This window comes from Sparus aurata, chromosome 15 (genome assembly GCF_900880675.1).
Source record: "Sparus aurata chromosome 15, fSpaAur1.1, whole genome shotgun sequence".
Classification (NCBI taxonomy): domain Eukaryota; kingdom Metazoa; phylum Chordata; class Actinopteri; order Spariformes; family Sparidae; genus Sparus; species Sparus aurata.
This window is the reverse complement of record NC_044201.1, coordinates 11,297,540-11,317,895: the sequence shown is the minus strand read 5'-3', so window position 1 is coordinate 11,317,895 and position 20,356 is coordinate 11,297,540. Positions and strand designations below refer to the sequence as shown.

The window sequence follows — 20,356 nt, the reverse complement described above, 5'->3', positions numbered from 1 at the left end:
TAAGGCAACTAATTGCCATAAAATACGGCAGTAATTGATAACAGAAGGTAATTTGTTTGAGTGAAATGGACTTTGATGCTAATGGACTGAAAGTAACAATTTATGTTCAATTCATTTAAAGTCAAATTATTTGTTCTCAATGTCCATTGTAAAATCAACTCTTTGCCCAGATATTTCACTCCAGCATTTTGCACTAGATTCCCCTGTTTTAACTAAATTTAATTAAGTTTTATATCATGTAGTAGCAGATTGCAACCATCTGAGCACCCCTCGTCTCACCACCCACTCCTATGTTCGGGACACGGTAGTAACGTGAAATAAGGACGTGCTCCCTTCTGAAGGGACTTAAAATCATCTCATTCAGCAACACTTCGCTCAAGGAAAAAAATTCCTTAGGGAACAATAAAGCATATCATATTGATTATATTGTATCATATCGTATTGTTTCGTAATGTATTGCATTGTTATGTATAGCATCGTATCGTATTGTATCGTATCATATCGTAAAAGGTTCACTATAAAGTAATAAAGTAATGAAAACACAACAATTTTAAGTTTCAGGTGATTATCCACTAATGAAAACATAACACATTTTTAAGATTTTGCCTCAGTGCTGCATTTTACTACATCATCCACTTTAAAGCAAAGCAGGCACCACACAAGTTCAACAATGTTCAAGTAGTTATCTGGAATCAGTGAAAACAATTGCAGCATAACCTTGAATCCCACGACAGCAGATCCGGGATGGCTTATTATGTCTTGTACAACGTAGATGTGTGTATCTTCAAAGTTGAGTGCTGCAAATTACAAACTGCAGTGAAACAGCTCTCTCTTTCAGAGCGGTTCACATTTATGAGGATTGTGGTTGTTTCTCCAGTGAACGTGTGAGGTGTTTTTGTTCTCGAGGCCAAAACAAAAGTGTTCTCTGGTGTCAGCTGGGCAACCATTATGCCAAGCTGAAGGGAATTTAAGCTGTTAGTTATGTTCGTTTGTTTTCAGCATTCATATAAAATCAGCCTACACTTATTTTGAAGAGCATTTAATGATGATTTTCTGTAGCACTTGACAACACTATAAAAAAACAAAACAGAAAAGACAGAAGACTCAGCCACAGATCTGTCATTGCATCCTTTATAGTTAGAGACTGGTGTTGAATGAGAGATCACTGTATAATCAGGTATAATCCCAAACAGTGATTTTTTAGCCACTCCTCAGCACAACAGACAGCTGTTATGAGATCAATGCGCGGCATCATCATTATTAAAGATGAGGAACTGACGGCAGTCACTGGTTCGCGTAGGAGTGTGGTACTGCTCCAATCAATCCTGATTGGGCGAGACGTGGAGACGAGAGGGATGTCGGCACTTCTGCTATTTAAGGGGGTCAAGTGCCATCGATCGTTGGCTTCCACGGAGACACTGACCTGTCATCGATAAGACGGATTAAGCTCTCAGTGCCAGCACATGTTTCTCAACTGCCTATCATATCCTCACATCCTGTCTGCAGTGTCCACTCTATGACTCACGGTCCCAGGAGTTTGCTTTGTGGGTCCACTGCCCCCGTGGCTTGAACTGCTCACTGAAGCAAGTATACGGGTGGAATCCGAGACGGTGTCAGTGGGAGGACGGAATGTATTTACACATATAGAGAAAAGTTAGTTGTTGCTTTTTCTTTCGGGCCATGTATAATAATAACTTTAAAGTTACCGAAAGAGTCAGATATTTCCCCTGAGGAGCTGGCGGAGGTCAAAACAAAGCTAAAAGGAGGGTGGATATTGGACTTGAATTCTCCAAGTGAACACCTACTTGACTTAAAGGAGACATATCATGCACATTTTTAGGTTCATCAATTTATTTTGGGTTACTACCAGAATATGTTTACATGCTTTAGTGTCTGAAACACTCTGTTTTAGTTCCTGTCTCTTTAAGGACCACCCTCCCGAACACTCTGTCTGCTCTGATTGGCCAGCTGACACACACTAGAGCAGGCACCGCTAACAACAGAGCAACTGTGCTAAATTAATGCTAAGGTGCCAAACTAGCTGCTACATGTAAATTATGCACATTTGTTGCCTGGTGATGTAGTATGATGTCAAGAAGTTACGGGATCAAAGGTGGGACTATTGAAGAGGCATTCGAGGAGCAGTGTTTTCCGTGGGAGAAAGGAGCTCCTGTTGGCGCAGAGATGGAACTTTTTCACTTTCAAGATCTTTTACATGCACAAGAACCTATAAAACACAAGGACAAACTAACAAGTCTCCTTCGAGATGAATGCTAATGTTGCTAAATATGTACTGGACATGCAACCAGGCAGCTTTTTGCTAACATATTAGCCACAGAAACCATAAGTCGATGTCAGTGTTGTGTAGGGAGCTTGTTCTGTTGCCCCAAAAGAAATGATCTTTTTATGTGAATATATGATGTTCTTGAGTTCATATATTCATCTAGGTCCTGCTAGTTTGTAAATATGTGCTGAGTACAAACCTTAAAATTGCACTGCACTTAAACACTGCTACTTAAAAATAAACATGTGCTTTAGCTGCTGTATGACTTTTTACAATTCACTCCTCCATTCTTAAGTAACACTATAACAGTCTACTTAAACCAAATGGCTTATTATTTCCATTTTAGAGCCAGTCGCGCTGACTGTTGTTTGGGCCTGATGTTTGTAGAGACACAAAAACATTTGCAGGTTAAAGTGGCTTTTTCCACCAGTGATGACTTTATAAAGCACCACTATTCTAAAATGAACCATGCTGTGGAGAGGTGGGAATTGGTGTAGACAAAACACTGAGCAGTTGGATATGGATATGTGAATTCAGCAAACAGCTGCTCTCCCTCTCGTGAAACACTGGCATTTATCCAGACTCACAATAAAACACTGTCGGCTCCGGGGGCCTCTTCGCACTCCTCTGTGAGTTCTCACTTTCAACTTGCTCAAATATATACTGTTTATAGACAGATTAAAAAACGCAAGTCTCTCAGGCCTTAATCTGTCATATTTGGAAGAAAACACAAGAAGTCCCGAGAGAGTTTTTATGACAGATGTTTGCACATCCAATAGCTGCACTTAAAAGTTGAAACCGACCCGTCTCTACATAAACAGTAGAGGTGACATGCTGAAACAGAAAGAGGCGAGAGAACGCTTTCCATTTTGATAGCTTATATCCTCCCCCCCCAATTAGTGCTACAGCAAAGATGTGGAGGAGCAAGTTTTATTTTTTTTCAAAGGGAAGGATATCTCATAGGAAACAGTCTTAGTATTCAGATTTCCAGTATAATCACCACTTGCTTTGCTTGAGCAGAAATTGTCAATGGGTAGCAGATTGTGCAGTGCATGGGTTTTCATTTATGTGCTTGTGTTGTTCCTCTTGAGCTGGAGCACTATTTGACGCAGATGCAAGTTGACCGAATGCATAATTCACTTCTGGACTGGAAATGGCTAAAAGTAAATAACAGAACATATGAAAAGATTACCTGGGTTTTTAATATCTGCACGTTTTGTGAAGATAAATTGTGCTCGCAGAGTATTAATTAGTGCGTCTGTCTCACGCATTGGCTGTTTCTGCTTCTACCTGCCACCAGCCTGCTTTGGACCATTTGTTTCACCCTTTCCTAAAAAGACGTTTTGTGATGTTCACACTCTGACCAGCAGATGTCAGAAGTGTTCCTCCGAGCGCCGATAGCATGTTATTGTCATCGAGCTTGTTGCCTTGGACGTTTTTACATGTACTATGAATGTTCAGTTACATGACACAGGCACAGCACAGGGGCTGGTGGACGCTGTCAGGTGTGTGAATAACTAATCTAAATGAGGACGGCCTCATTGTGTCTCTATTTGTATATTCATGTGTGTGTGTGTGTGTGTGTGTGTGTGTGTGTGGTGGTAATTTTAATGCGGAACAAAGTGTGTGCAGGCGCATGCAGTGGTCCAGCTGTGCACGGGAGAAAGAAGCAGATGTGGCAAATGAATGAGTGATGGAGGAGTGGTGCACGGATCCGCTGGGCAGGGAAAAAAAGAGAGAGGAGAGCAGCTGAGGAGGAGGAGGGCAAGAGACTGACAGACAAACAGACGGACAAAAACAGGCGGACAATCAGGCAGGCTGGAGCGCGCAAATAAACACGAGTACCTGTACTGTATGGATAATGACATGGTTTTAGAGATGAAAGCAGAAACAATGCAAATAGCCCTCACTCTCCGGCAGTTACCATGGCGACCAACCACCTGAACTTGGAGGTAAGTCCCAGGAGAGGGTCTGCAGGAGGGGGGGTGGGACAGGAGGGAGGGGTTGTGTGTGTGTGTGTGTGTGTGTGTGTGTGTGTGTGTGTCCCGGTTTTGCCAAGTCCTCCATCCTCACTTCACACCAGTCGTCCCGGTGTTGTGCGTCGGGCTTGGGCTCCACCGGGAAGCTCAATTTAAGAGACAAGTGAGGAGCTGGAAACTCGCTGCCAACTGCAAAAAAGAAAAGAAAAAAAAAAAAGAAAAAGACAATTCAATATCATACCTGCTCAGAGTTTTAATTGCTTGTCTTCCTCACCCACACCAACATGTTTATTTATCAAAAAAGGCCTCTCTGGTGTGATCTCCGGCCCCACACCGCTCCACGTGGCGCACGTGTAATGGATTCTCTTTGATATGGCTGAACTCGAGTTGCCCTAACCTAGAATGTGATCAGGGTATCCACTCTCAACCTCAGACTGCATGCGTTTGGAGGGGAGCTGTCTAATGTCGTGGGTGGGCGGCAAATCCGGCAGAATTTCCTCGCTTCCAGGGAATTGGGTTTGCAACTAGTGATTTTCTTAAAAAAACGGAAAGCTCACACATGTCGGCGTTGCACCGGGAGAACAGCCTCTCTTAGAAGCTTTACAGAGCCGACAAAGACTTTTCATTTCTTCTTTTTTTTTTTGTTTGTTTGCTGTTTGTGTTGATGGCCTGTTTCTCAGACGAAGCAAACTTTAGCATTTCTGCTCACAGGCACGACTGTGGACCAGGAAAAGTGTGTCTTGTAAACCTTCCAAACAACAACATTAACCACTGAGGGTTAGAAAATAATAAATCGTTGCGTTTTATCGGGAAGATAAGCAAAGCCTTAAATGGTTTGCACATTACGGTGTGTATTTTTGATTTGTATCATTCATTCACATGGTGAGTTTATAGTTTATGAAGTTAATGGCCATGTTAACTGGGCTGCCTCCTCTCTCATCCATGCAGCCACACATTTAAAAACACTGCGACATTATGCAAATACATACAGTACAGTGAGCACACCACACCTACATGTAACTACTGTACATCTTCTGTCTCCTGCCGACCGAGAATGTGTATTTCAGGCATGGCAATTAATTTCCAGGCTGCACCTATCGTTATGAAGCTAAATTTTAATTACTCATTTCAGGGCAGTTATGGTTGGAGACCCGGCGCACTGAAGATAATTTGCCTTTTCGTTAATCTTGGAGGGGAAGGGGGGTTGGCGGGCTTTTTTTTTTTTTTTCATTTTTTTTTTTTTTTACAGCGAGCCATGGTGGCAAGTGCAGGCGATTTTTGTGACAATCAGACCATAATTATGTGCGGGGACGCAGCCAAGCACAACATGGACCGATGTCATTAACTTGCAGCCCACCTCAGAGTGAAAGGGGCTGGGAGGTTGTCATTATTTTCTATTATTCTGAGAGGAACACAAATCCAAATGAGCACAGATAAAAAAAAAAGAAGAAAAAAAAAAAAAAAAAGAGAGACGCTAAGCTTGATGCCAAAGGCTTAGCCAGCTGTTTGACATTCAGCAGTTAAACCTTGCTGGAGTGAAAAGAGTGGGGTCACAGGGATAATATTGCTTGAAGAACAACGTGAAATTTCATTAGGTCTGCTAATGCCTCCCTGACATTAGTGATAAATCCTTGGCTTCTTGCTAATGGGTGCTAAGGAAGCGGATATCTACGGCCTGTGGTAACTGTACCATGTCCGATGGCAGGTAGTCGAGGGATTTGGCTCCAATTCCGAGCCGCGCGCAGCCGAAACATGTTGCTGCACGCGACACGAGACTGTGACAGCTCAGCCTTATCAGGAAAGAAGATACTGAGGCAATGAGACCGTCTTCGGGCTCCTTTCATAACGCCACTATGTTGTTACACTGCACTGCATCCCAAACAACGCCAAACACATCCGCGAATCCAGATCCAGCCCGAGAACAGTTCTTGTACCCTACAATGATGTGGCTCCGTTTATTTTCGCTGCTGTTAGTAGTCTGTTCCAGGATTCGAGTGGGGCCGAGTTGTACAGTATTCATGACAGGAATTTTGGAATAACGGATGAATATTTCATGGCCCGATGGACTGGGATCGAGCCTGAGATGCTGCTGGCAGTGGATACCATTCATACTATCACGCTCATACCAAATGCCTTGATACGTCTCCTCCTCCCCTTGAAAAATGTCAATGCGAAGTGATCTGAGATTTGGTCGATGTTTCCTGAAAAGGAAAAGAAATCGAAGCGGGGAGAAGCAGAGAGATTGTCTTACCAATAAGTGCTGATACATATTTTGATCCAGTGCATTTTCAGACGTCAAGGGCAGTGCCAGTCACGCCGTTAGGTGGAGGGGAGTGGCGGAGTCCGCTCCTACTGCCTGAGCTCCTCGTGGACTTTTCCTCTCATGCTGTGCTGGTCATCAGTGGAACAGAGTAGGAGGAGTATCCCACCAGACAGGCAGGGCTCACCTCTTCAGCACCCTGCCGAGACGCCACAGTGGAAGCACCAGTCTGCAGAGGTGGGGCCGGGTGTCTGATATCACAGACATGCATCATAACGAGTGTCTGAGGCCGTCTATTACCTGGCCTTCTGGGTTGTACCTTGCTTTGTCATCCCTCTGACACATTTCTTTCCCTTTACTTCACAAAGCAGTGCCGCTGAGGAGCACGAAAACCTGCCAGACTGCAGCCTATGGAGAGGGATTGGAATTATTGGCCTCATTAGACCTGCGAGGAGTTCAGATTGAACGGTTTGCCAGAGTGATGGTATGCAAGCACAGGTGTGAGGAGGCCGGCGAAGCACGCAGTACACTCACCTGGAGCCACAGTGTTATGTGGACGAGTGCTGCTCAGGTTCACAGAACTGCTGCCTTCCTTGGAAGGAGGGCACAGGAGAGTATTGTTGTTCTTTTATTAAAATTAATGGGGCATCAGCTTCTCGATGGGAAAATAAATGGAGCATTTGAATGCTGACCCATGTTGGACTGAAGTTAACAGCATTATGGACAAGCAACCTACTTTCTTTTCTTTTCTTTTCTTTGCTATCATCCTAACAGAAATGTACGTCAAATATTAAATGATGTTGGGAATATAAATGTACTTTTGGTAGTGTCTTGTTTAAATATCAACCAATACACGATCTTCTCACTTTTCCCCCAGTGTAATCATCATTACAATTATCATTATTATTATTTGATTCATATTATTTCATGTTTCATCACGATATGATATTTTTCGGACATTGCAAAGTCTGCCAGAATGTGATTTCGATTTGAATTGATACAGGGGCCTGCGATCCATATGAGATGATATCATATAACCATGTAATCAGTTACATTTATATCAACTCACAAAAATGGCATAACAATGGAAAACTTCTTTAGACAAAAAAGAGAGCAATGTTTTTCGAAAGGAGCTGCACATAGACTGAAATGGTGACACGGACGTTCCATGGAAATTTCAAAACAAAGGCATATCATAGCGATGGTGGCGATATGAATCGAGGTTTTCACTTTGCATTGATGCAAATTGGATCGTTAATCATCAAATCGACACATTGATCCGGATTGATGTATCCTCACACCCTTTTGTAATTAGTGACCTCACCCAGGTACCAAAATTTAAAAGTGATGCTTGATCACTTTCCATTACTATTTTTTGTTTTGTTTTTTGTTTTGTTTTTTGTTTCCCTGTCTCCCTCAGTTGTTTTGGAGAATGCTTTAACTGTTTATTTTGTGAGTCTCCAGAAATATTTAGAAGACTTCACCTGACTTCCCGACTTTCCAATGGCATGAGGGAGGAGTAGATTATCACTCAACCTATATGTTTTTAGACAAACTTATCCTTATCCTCATAGTGTGTTGGGTTTCACTTGAGTCCTGAGTAATGTTGTGTTAGACTCGTGTTGTCAGGTGTGTGCATGCTCATGGTTACAGACTAGTCCATCATTCCTTACATCAGAATGAAGTTAAGGAGAAAGTACGGCTTGATACTAAGTGAGTATGAGCGTGTTTGAAGGCCAAACAACCGTAATGCCCTGTCTGCTGTAAATAATAACTGTATGCCTCCAACTGTGTAACTACATTTGATAAATAAAATGGATTCCAGATCCCATTTAGATCAGAAGGTATTTGACACTGAAGTGATAAAAGGCGAGGCACTACAGATGAGGACATCTCCAGCAGCAAGGTGAATTTAGAGGCTCTCTCTTCTCTAAAACACCCAGGTGCTTTTGTTGTGCCTCCGTTTCTTTAAACAGGACATTAAAGCTCCTCTTGCCTCCGAGCTGCGGTTCTGAAGTCGACCCTGAAATCTGACCTTATGCCGAGGGAGGGAAGCAAACCGGCATATCTCCCCTGCAGAGATCAATTAAGTATCCCGTTATTAATGGAATGGAATGTTGCCGCTCTTCAGTGCGGGTATGTCAAACTGTAGTGGACAAATTAACTCTCGCGTAACAAAGGGAGTCAGCGTGGTGAAAGGCATAAATAAAATGGATGTAGCGGCATTGATGAAACGAACGATGTTGGGCAGCGAGGAGGTTTGACTTCAGATCATCTTTACGCGTGGCGGCACGCAGGCGGTATCATTATACTGCTGTGTAACTGTTGCACTGGTGTAACAAGCATCAACTAATTTTCTATCGTTTACCAGAAGATTCATCGATTATAGAAGGAGTTATGGAAGGAGTTTAAAAGTCAGAAGAACAGCAGACACTCATTATCATTACTCAGATGACTTCAACTACCTTGCAACGGATACAAGAACAGACCTGTAATGATTCAAAGAGCTGAAACACTACAGCTGGCACACTGAGCATGAGACCACAGAGGCCAAATCTCCAAAGATGAGTAATTACCTAACGTACAGTCCGACAAATAGATACTTTCGTTTCACATAATAGAACGGATAAGATAAATGTGTTTTTGCGGAGGGATCAAAACAGCACTGTGGATAATACAGAGACGGCATTATTGACCTCACCTCGCCCTTGCGAAATAATGAAATGTTTTATTTTGACCTCTGTGAATCTTTGATCGAGGACACCTCCCCTAACTAGACGCCCTCTGAAAGATGGCAAACAGTTTCTGAAGGCTCTTTGATGGGGATGATAGCTCGGAGTCTTTAATAAGGAGGTTAGTTTTGCTCTGATTGCAGCACTCCCTTTGAATCGAGCAATTGTGAATCACTTTTCACCGCAGTAATGGATTAGCCGGACACCGACTGCTGCCTTTTGAATGCAGGTTATTTTCCAGCTCATTAAGCATATTGATAACAGTAAACAAATGGTAGATTTTAAGGGGGCACAGAATCGCACCCCACTAAGCGCTTTCAATAAAGTTTTCTGGTATAGCCCGTGTGCATCGAGGAAACTGATACTGTAATAATGGAAGATAAACTGAGAGAGAAACTGCACTAATAACACTTTTTCTTTACCACATGGTAAATATTATATTAATATCAGGCACATTATGACAGTTGTCTGATACACCCTGTTCCCCAGGTACCCTTAAATCATGTTCCAAACGTGTTCTTATGAATGGATTATAAACCAGTGTTATTTAACAAATCACAGAAGAAATATTTATTTCATACAATTAAATTGGCAATGCTGAATGAGTTCCTCTAGACTGGCAGAAGCTGGATGTTTCCATCTCTTAGGCAACTTTAGTGAATTATTCAACTGCTTAACAGTTTTTCAGTAATTTTAGCTCTTTGAATTACTTTTGTTTTAGCTAACTATTTCAACTGGTCTTTTTATGGAAAAGGCTTAGGCCACTATTAGCTAACTAGCCTGCAGTAATGGGCCATTTTATATGATTTTAATGTGAAGCAGACTTCAGCTCACTATTTCAACTGTTGATTCACAGCAATTTCAAAATGGCCTGATTTCTGTAGGCGCCTTACTATAATTTCTGAGACTGTTCATTAACTACTTTTTCAGTGAGCTAGTTAGCTGGAGCCAGCCTATTTCCACCATATATTTAGCTAACCACATGAATAGCCCACTCGACTGATTTTTACTTACTAGTTTTCACACGTTGCAACTGAGGGCGCTACACTTACAAATGACTGATAGGTAGATAACTGTTAATACAGTCATAAGGATCAGCATCATACTAAATGTAAATTAATATTTGCAACGTTTAGAAATAGAGTCCGCTAACACAATGAACAACCAACTGGCTTACACAGATCCGCTTCAATCGCTTTTTTATATGGAATGACCTGAAGAATCCCTGCATGATGCTACCTTGTTGGATGAGAAGCTTTAAGATTTTACTAAATGTCATCTACCTGTCAAGATGTAGTTCAGGCTATGTAGGTCCCAGGCTAATGTGCCTCACAAGGCAATATAATATTGTTGGCATCATGTGGGTAACTTTCATTTTGCTGACATTAGTGTCCGATGTTTGCTTTCCCAAATTGTACTACTTCCTGTCTCCTCTGAGAGAAAGGTGTTGGGTCAGATCCTAATTTAGACCAATAAATTTAGGCCCCCGGCTGCTGGGGGAAGCACTGTCACGGCAAGATTGATTTTATCGCGTCAGCCCTGAAGTGTGTTTGAGCGAGTGTGTTGGGGAACAAAGGCTCGTGTAGGGCCTCTGAAACCTCCACCGGGATTTGAAATGGCTCTTACCATCTGCTGAAACCAGTCAATACATCCCAAAGCATCATGTAGGGGCTCCCCATATTCTTCTCTGATTGACTGGAAAGGTCACAGGCGGCATCAAGGAATAAGCAGCCAATCAACATGCATGCCTTTACAAAATGCCAATATCTCATCAGTTCTTTTAAACGGTCATCATGCTGACATTAGCGCTCACTTGCTTGAATAACCTGGGCAAAACAAACCTTTTTTCGAAAGAGAACCTAACCAAAGACTGGCTCGAGTATACAGTCGCCTAAAATATAAAGATCTTAAAGATGCTTTTAGTGTAGTTATTGAGCAATCTAAACTAAATTTAACCACATAAATAAATTATAAGTTTTAAAAGTCAGCACCATGCCAACCCACTATTTTTGTCTCGAGGGACATGTGCGCTGCAGCACAGCGAAGACGTCAAAACACTGAGTCTCTAAATGCCTTTTGTGACGCATTAGATAGGAATGAATAAATCATGAGAGGGACGAGGTGTGTGTTTTTAGCTGCACTCGCTCAGGACCTGAGATCTCTCCTCTCACCGAATTTTCTCTCATCATAGGGATAAAATGTGAACTCTGTTTTGATGAGTATTTTCCCCCCCTTATGCTGATAAAAAATCCTTGAGTTGAAACAAGAAACTTGACATTGAGATCAGTATTGATTGCAAATATTGATGATTGCACAAGGTGTGTCTCTTAATCAAAGAGCGAAGACATACAGAATCCTGTTAGGATCCCACGTGGCAGCTCACTAATCTTCTGCCCTGTGTGGATATCTGGATATTCAGATGCCTTTGTCGCTTGTTCGACCGAAACAAAAAGTAAACAAATGTTGCACACTGTGATGAATACATACTTTTAGCATAGCTGCAATCTAGTTTTTTACCGGTTATAAAACGATGACTTAGTGAGCAGTAATGTCTGTCTTGGTGGCAATTCAGCCGGTTGAATGAGATTCTGGTAAAATCAGGCAAAAGCATGAGCGATGAGCTTCAATAAACACGAGGAATATGAACACAAAACCAAAAAGACAAATACAATTTTGACATAAAACTACATTTCTTAAGCAATAAAGCACATTTAAAAGTTAGAAAATGAAAACAGAATCTACTATGAAAATAAAAACAACCCCTACCTATATCATAGAATAGTTAAAACTTTGGTCACAAAAACACTATAAATAAACTTTCACAGATGTCTTTCCCTGACCATGTTGTGCGTGAACGCAGCACGGTCAAAGTCACACTTCGGGGCTCTGTTACATAAGTAACGCACTATATTTTACATACGTGCCGTCTGCCAATTATAGTTTGGGACACCGCCAGACAGAAGATACCCCAAAGCAACAAAAGCTAGAACGATTCCGCATGACAAGGTGCACGGCTGATTCCAGAAGTCTGGGGCTCATCTCGTCCAGCCGGGCGTGAAGGGTGCACGTATTAATAAACCACCAGAAACGGAGTGAGAAAAAAAACAAAACACACACGCACACAGAATGCAAAGAATGATTTATAAGACAGAAGAGTTGGTAATGGTTTGGGGGTAAACAATAGTGTCCCTCTGGCCTGGTCTGCATTTCATACCACTGTGATGAAGCTGTCATAAGCACGCACCACTCTGGTAATACAATCCTCTGGGGAACGCTTAGTTTTAATTTGGATGTCAGAAGAAAAATGATTGACTTTTATTGTTTGTTTGAGTGTGTGTGTGTGTGTGTGTGTGTGTGTGTGTATGTGTGTGTGTGTGTGAGCTCACGTATATCTATACCCCGTCTCTGTTCGTCTGTCTGTCTATATATTCAGCTGCTCATGAATATTTAATTTGCTTGTGTGATAAAAGTCACCTGCAAAAGCGTCCAAACTACTCAAAAATCAAGACAAAGAAGAGATGCTTTAACATCAATCACAATACATTTTGAGTTCAAGAACATAATGTTGACCCAAGTTCCTTCCTTTTCTCCCACTTTATTTTCCTTTTCTTTCTTCTCTTGATTTTTAAAAGGCAGTGGCGGCGCATGAAGGGTACTTAGACTATTCCTATTAACCCTTGAGGTTTGTGACAATGCTTTTACTATCTCATATTTCAAGGTTTCGGGGCCAAGCTGCTGTGTTTGAAAAACAAATAAAAGAGACTGCAAAATTAACAAATTATTCTTTAAATTGTCTTCTGCTTGATTCTGCTACTCATTACTCAATGAAGTGCAGTTTGCTGACATGTGGTGTGTCACAGTACACGGCACAGTGTGATCTTAAAGACAGTGCTGCTGCTCATATGAAAATGTGATCAAAAGAGCAGAGCTCACTCTTGAGAACTTCCATTACGATAACTTGAGTCGTAACACAGAGCATCACAAAAGACAGGACAGCACGTAAACGTTCACACAGACAAGAAGGCTCGTGGCAACACAAAGGTCAAGATACATGTAGCATGATGATTTCATTCAGGAAGTTAAATTTATTTGAATACTTGTTTATTCTTTTAATGTTATTATTGTTTGTAACAACACCCTGTCCTTTGGCTGCTGTGATGAAGAAATGTCCCCGTTTGCGGGACACATAAAGGAAATTCTGATTCTCTACTACCTGATTTAGTGCACATCCACAGCAGGGTGACCTGGTTGTCATTGATTGCTTTAGATTACACCTCAATTTGTATTCCCTTCTACATTCTTGCAGTTGATCCAAAGCAATCCCAAGTTGATTAACACAATTGCAATTCAAACATTCAACTCACTAAACCTGTTAGTTACCACAATAATGCACGTTTGCAAATATTTAACTCCCCTGGTCCCATGTTTTTTTTTTTTTTTTGCCTGTTTAACAATTCCTTTTCCACAAAATGGCCGTGACAAACAAAACAAACTACCATCACACATCAAAATGATATTCATTGTTCACTTTGTCATCTGGGATATGTACAGTCAAAACATTTCTTTATTTTATTTTCCAAAACATCATTGAAAAACAAATAAATGTATTTTTTTTTGGTTTCCCACACTGTGATGCCACTCATGCTCTCGCTTAGTTTGACTCCAGAGAAGTCTAACTCTCCGTTAGAATTCTTACAACACGTTTGTGAGGGTACGGCTGTCACTAATCACGGATAGAGCTTATTAAAATTCACCGTAAAAACAATTTGTGCCATTCTTCTGTAGCAGATTTTCTTTACTGTTTATTACTATTCTCATAAAATCCGCCAAATAAGTCATGATAGATCAAGCTAGTAAATTAATAACAAGTATGTTTTCTGAGACGTCAGAACGGACTTGGGGTCTAAAAGACATTTCTGAATTTTTGCCTTTACACTAACATGTTCATTAGTGTTAGAACCTCTACCTAAAAACAGAAAGCTGTGTTTTTAAAAGCTAAAAACCCAAGTAAACCTGTTTCACGTTTCATGTCTCTTTCTAACAGATACTCACATTCAGTTGCTTTTTTATACCTGAGGCCTGCTATCCTTTTGTCCATTATTTTATCTACGTCCTTTCAATTGGGTTTTTTAAGCTCAAATTTTTTGCTTGCAGCTATGTTTGGTTTCGGGAAAAGTTGATAAGCCCGAGGGCTGCGGGAATTTCTCAACTAGTTTATGAGCACAAATCAAATGTTCAACTTTAGCTGAACTCTGGAGAAATAATCTTGAGTTTTTCACGCAGCAGCAGCAGCAGCGGCAGTGGCGGCAGCAGTGGCAGCGGCAGCAACAGCAGCAGCAGCGGCAGTGGCGGCAGCAGTGGCAGCGGCAGCAACAGCAGCAGCAGCAGCGGCTGCGGCAGCAACAGCAGCAGCAGCAGCAGTGATATGGGGAATATTTACTTTATTTTCTCTGTCTATACTTGTAACAACCAGACGTCATGATAAGAAAAAGGTGGATGGTAAGAAAGCGCTAGATTCACAGATGGTACCTGCTTTGTTAAAAACAAGAGATGTTAGTGCAAACAGAGAGAAAAAAAAATGTATGGGCCGAGAGCGGAGCTGCTCAACATGAGTCCGGCGTTGATACACAAGTGATGAATAGACGTAGACGTACTGTATCAACAGAGAGCTTTCATATCCTCTTCAGAAAATGACAGTACTTCATTAAAAAAGGCTTATTTTCGTCTCTCAAATAAAAAAGAAAGTGCATACTGTAAACCAAAGTCTCCACAGGGTTTTACCAGATATCTGGAGCGGAGTCATGGTGAGAGCAAACAAGAAATTTTATTTGAAAAAAGAATTCTGTGTCCTGGCAAACAAACACGGAAAAAAAAGGGGGAGACGGCGCTTCTTCATCGAGCCTTTAATGTTGATATTAAAGCTTCCCTGGAAGGCGTAAATATCGACCTGAGCGTGGACTCCTTCACAGACCAGTGCACTCTGCAGTCCCGCCCCGCTAGTGCCATCAAATCAATCAACCTTTCTAATTAACTGCATCCAAATAAGGCATCGTCTTCTGTGCCTCCGAAAAAGACCCCTTTTCACATCACCTTTTGCACACACACACGACACATGCACGCACGCGCGCACACACACACACTCAACGCATTCACGCACGAGGGCGCACACACACACACACACACACACACAGAAGGTTCTGCATGCCCTGAGTTTGGTGCTATTTCTGCCTTCATCCTGCCTTTAACCTCACGGTCGCCATCCTCCAAGAGGTGCTCGATCCCTCTCTTAGAGCGTTTTTCAGAGGGATCTACACAAACATTGACCTCTTCCTGATTAAGCCTATTCCCGCCTCCTTATATTGGCGCAAGATTATCAATTTGACATCATTTATTCAGTATTTTGGAGTATACGGAAGGGTGTTTACTTCATAAGGACCCAGAATGTCTGCGAGCGATTGTTTTGTATGACAAAGTATCTCTTTGAGGGGCTGATAAAACAGGAAGCTCTGCGCGGAACAGCTGCTCAACACTACAAATCAGACCCTGCCAGCCAACGCTCTCTCTCTCTCTTTCTCTCTCTCTTTCCTTCCTGTTTTCTCTGTTTCTCTCCCATCACAGCTTCTGACGGAGCCTGAGAGGAGTGGAGCTCCTCTCAGCGACACCCCCAGGGCACTTGGAGGAGCTCCAGATGTGCTTCTTCAGAGCCGCAGACCGCCGCATCTCTGGGCGATCTTCCGTGCGTCCAACCCTTGTTCACTTCATTTACAATCAGTCCGCATTTCGAACTCAATCTGAAAATCAGCGTCTTTTCCATCCCCCCCCCCCCACTCTCTCTCTCTCTGGGTTGTGGCATTAATTGAAAATGCAAACTGTAATCAGATCAACTGAATAAAGATGAGTGGCTTGAAGATGGGAGATATGAGGGACAATTCGCATGGCTCCGCATGAGAAATGAAGAGGCTGGTTGAGATAATGGGGACGTGGGTTTGATCAGTGTATGAGTTGCTAATGGTCTGTTTTGGCAGGCGGTTTGGCTGGTCCCCTCCTGCCCTCTCACACTGCAGGCACAAATTATTTCAGTCCGAAATGAATCTGTGGAAAAAATGATAGTTAACAAATTAACATAATTGTTTCTGTGTTACGACTTCTTTCAAATGATACTGATGATAACATTTTACTGTCACAAACAAATAACAACAATGTTCTTTTGCAAAGTAACGACTATGTGTACATCAGCAGAATATCTGCTAACTGCTTCTCACTATTACCTTCGGAAGCAATCTTTGGCCGTAGCAAGTTGCCTTAAGCTAATTGGCTCAGTTAGCCGTGGAGCGAGTGGTTTTCCGTCCGATTCGAGACCTTGGATCACATGGGGTGCCACGGAGGACATGGGGCTCAGTTAAACCGGACTCTGCAGCCTCCTGGTGAAAAAGATGATTGCAGAATGACAAACCAAGACTATTTCGGTGAGATGACTTTCTTTACTTATTAGTCTATGTAACAATCTCACCAGTTCCATGCCTCTCCTGTCTAAAATGATCTACTACTACTATCAAACCATCACTTCTTCAGTTACAAAGATGTAATATGAGACAGTTCACGCCGAGGCTAGCTGGTTAGCATGCTAACGTCAGTAGATATCTCTGCAACACAGTACATAGACCTCAACAGTGTTGCTCTTCTCATTCTGTTGTTACTGTTTGTTCATTTTTCGAATCTTTCGAATCTAAACTAAAATTCCCATCATATTTTACACATTGCACCTTTAATAGCCAATTAGTCGGGCACACCTCACCAATCTCACGCGTCCCAGTCTCGCCAGTGAAAGCAGAGGCTCTTGGGAGGGACTGCCGCTGCTTTGGCAACCCAGCAGCAGGTACTTTCACAGCTGTATAATGAAGAGCTTGATTATTGATTGTTTCTGTTCACTGTCAGCAGTATAAGCCTATGATGATATTTGAATGCCTGCATGCAAACCACATTTCCCCCTGGATAAAGGAAACTGAAGATGGAAAGAGAGTAGCTTGGTTTAGTGACTATATTAAGGCTGTAACTATTATCTGCGCCATCACTGAATGTCCAAAAATGACCCAAGCTAACAATCGCATATATTTAGTCCTGTCCGCCAGTAATTCCAAAGGATATTCATTTTGCAATCACTTGTGTTATAATAACAGTAAATCCTCATGCTGGAGCAAGAAGATTTGGCATTCTTACTTGAAACATGGCTGAACTGATTCATCAGTTATTAAAATAGTTGATTACTTTTCCCTCAATTAAACTAATCCAATGATTAAGTATGAGCTGAAGCTTTAAACTGCAATGTGTCACTTCAATTGTTATTGTAATCACTTGTTACCGAGCAAATGTATCCATGTTACTATGTCACAAACACTAAGGAGTCTATCTTACATATCCGTCGTGCCTCTCCAGTGATCCTGGTCCTGATTCCTTGTGATGGCTCGTGACAGTAATTTCCTCTCATGCTTTCTCCGTCTTGTTACCATTCAGACTGTGACTGTGCCAAATTATCCTCACCTGCCAACGTTTCAATGGGGATTAATGGAAATAGTGCGTCTCGCCAGCCAAATAGACTCACTGGGCTGGTACCCAAAAATCTTTGCGGTTCCATTACCCGAGATGACATTCCCAAAAAAAAAAAAAAAATGCAAAGTGAGAACATGTTTTTTTTTTTTTTTTAACAGCTAATGTAGTTAAACCTGGGCTCGTTCTCCGGGCTTAGGAGAAAAAGGCGGCATCTTAAAAGAATCCTCGAACATTGCGATGAATTTTAGTACAAAACTGCACCATCACCTGGGGTTTGATTGTAAGATATTATAATTGGCTTGTTGATAATTCAAGAGTTTGTTTAACTAATGCTGGAGTCAGGGCAGATGTTGATGAATAAAAGTCCTACCGGGAGGACTCCAGTTCCAAGTACAATATCTTAGAGCACAGGCACTAATTAAAAACATCAGGATCCAGGAGTCAGGGATAAAGTCTAATCTTGTGTATTTTTGGCTGCTTTGTAGCTCATGTGTGTCCATTAAAAGCCTCTCAGAGGGAACACTCTGATACACAGTTTAGATTACGTTTCATATTTAATGCCCCTTTTATCCTTTATTGACACGGGGCTGGTCGTTGATACTGCAAAACAAAACAGAATCAGGAATTCTCATTTGTTACTCCGGTTAGACATGTATTATATTCAATGATTTTCAAAACCAAATTCTTCACAGAGACAAGGCCACAGACACATAACCTGCAGAATTTAGCCTCGAAAAACACGTCTTCTTCTTTTTTTTCACCGTTATGTCATGTTGCTTTCATGTCCCATGCTTTAAGTCTGTATTTATTTATTTTTTTTCCCCGGCGCAGTAGATATAACATGCATTATTAAATTTCTTGATGGTTTAACACATTTGAGATTGGCAGCAAGACAGTGAGCATATGCATTATTCATTCTTAAAGCCACATCCTCTGAGTGGATCATGCCTTGCGGGGGAAGGCTGTTTATTTCTTATTGAAATAATCTCTCAGTAGGAGAAAAAGTTGCCCATGTGAGAAATCTGATTTTCTGGCAATGCACCAGAGTGCAGAGGAGGAGCGCAGAGGGATAGAGGTGGAGGAAGAGGAAACAGTATGAACAAAAGTTTCTTTTGTTACAGACTATCAGACAAGACTAATAGCTCTTATTGCGACGGATGACAGCTAATTGCTCCCTTAAAAATCACTTTACCATCGTTATCCTGAGTACCTGATCTTTTGCTGGCACTCGTCCTGCGTGTGATCCTCAACGTGGAGGCTTGCGGGCTGCGTTAAGTGTTTTGCTTAATAAGCTAATTTTACCCCCTTGGTCTGCACTCCCTCTCTACTTCCCTTCAACACAGTTTAAGCCCTGTGTCCGTACGATAGTGTGTGTCCCATGTGCATGTGTGCCTCAAGTGTGGGTGTAAACAATGTGCACAACATAGTTGCCATACCTAATGTGCTTGTTAGCCATCTTGGACTCCCCTGAGGCGTTTGTCGCTATCCTAGGACTTATTCATGGTGTGGTTTTAACAAGCACTGTCGATGTGAGGCCATTGAGAGCTTGCAAGATTGCAGTCAATGGCAATTTCATGTGCCACACAGAGTGCAAATGAGCTCTGCAAATATTACTGGGGCCCTCAATCTATGTCTGTGACAGCGGGAAGGCTCAGGCAGCAATGGCCACAGGCTGCAGGTAGCAGATGTTATTGTAGTAAGAGGCCGACAATTCAAGAGGAAATGTAACCTTTAGCTGCGCTCTCTGCCACTGGATCACTGGTGCGCAAAATCATTTTTATTGTTTAATTATAAAAAGAGTATTGTGAAACAAAAAGCCCTTTTGTTGTTTGTGTACTATAATGCCCTTCACCGCATATATGAGTCACTTCAGCGTCCAAGGTGAGGGACGGGTTAAAAAAGTGGATCCTGTCTTTAAAGGAGTGGTTAGTAATTTTACTTGCTTTCTTGTCGAGGGTTGGATCAGAGGATTGATACCACTCTCACGTCTGTACACTGAACACAAAGCCACAGCTGGCAGAGTACAAAGACTGTAATCAAGGAGAAACTTCTAGACTGTCTGGAGGTAACAAAAGCTAGCAGTGCCGGCACCTCTGCAGAGAACTGTGTGTCAGAACACACATCACACCCTAACACTAATGAACCTGTGTTTATACTTCTCTTTAAACAAATAAGATGGACTGTCTTAATTAATAAACTTTAACTGTGCTGGCAGGTGGAATGTGTTGGAGACCTTTGGAGAAGTCTGACTCACTGGATGTAGACCGCTGACATAAGCGCACCACTGGGAGACTATTTCAGGCAGTATTCGCTTCCCCATCTATGTGGAAAAACAACAAAACCCTCAGAGCTAGCATCTCATGCTGAAAGTGAAGCGTTACTTTAACTCTAACTTGGTTCCAACTGGTATCAACCTAAAATATCTTGCAGCTGTTACCGTTTTTATTGCAGGAATTAACCACTGTCACCATGTGTAAACAAGTTCCCACCAACACTATTTTCCAGGGGCACCACTGCTGTTGCTAGCTGTTTCCCCTTGTTTCCAGTCTTTATG

The 20,356-nt window shown here is 41.9% G+C and overlaps 1 long non-coding RNA gene across 2 annotated transcripts; it reads left to right on the top strand.

Moving 5' to 3' along the window:
- The first annotated feature begins 3,964 nt into the window (after nt 1–3,964).
- LOC115597028 (uncharacterized) lies at nt 3,965–7,316 on the top strand. 2 transcript variants are annotated; one of them, XR_003986998.1, is made up of 3 exons: nt 3,965–4,236; nt 6,556–6,760; nt 6,892–7,316. It is a non-coding gene; the product is annotated as an uncharacterized LOC115597028 (long non-coding RNA). The 2 variants fall into 2 exon arrangements; XR_003986997.1 differs by having other exon boundaries at nt 6,545–6,760.
- Nucleotides 7,317–20,356: the final 13,040 nt, after the last annotated feature.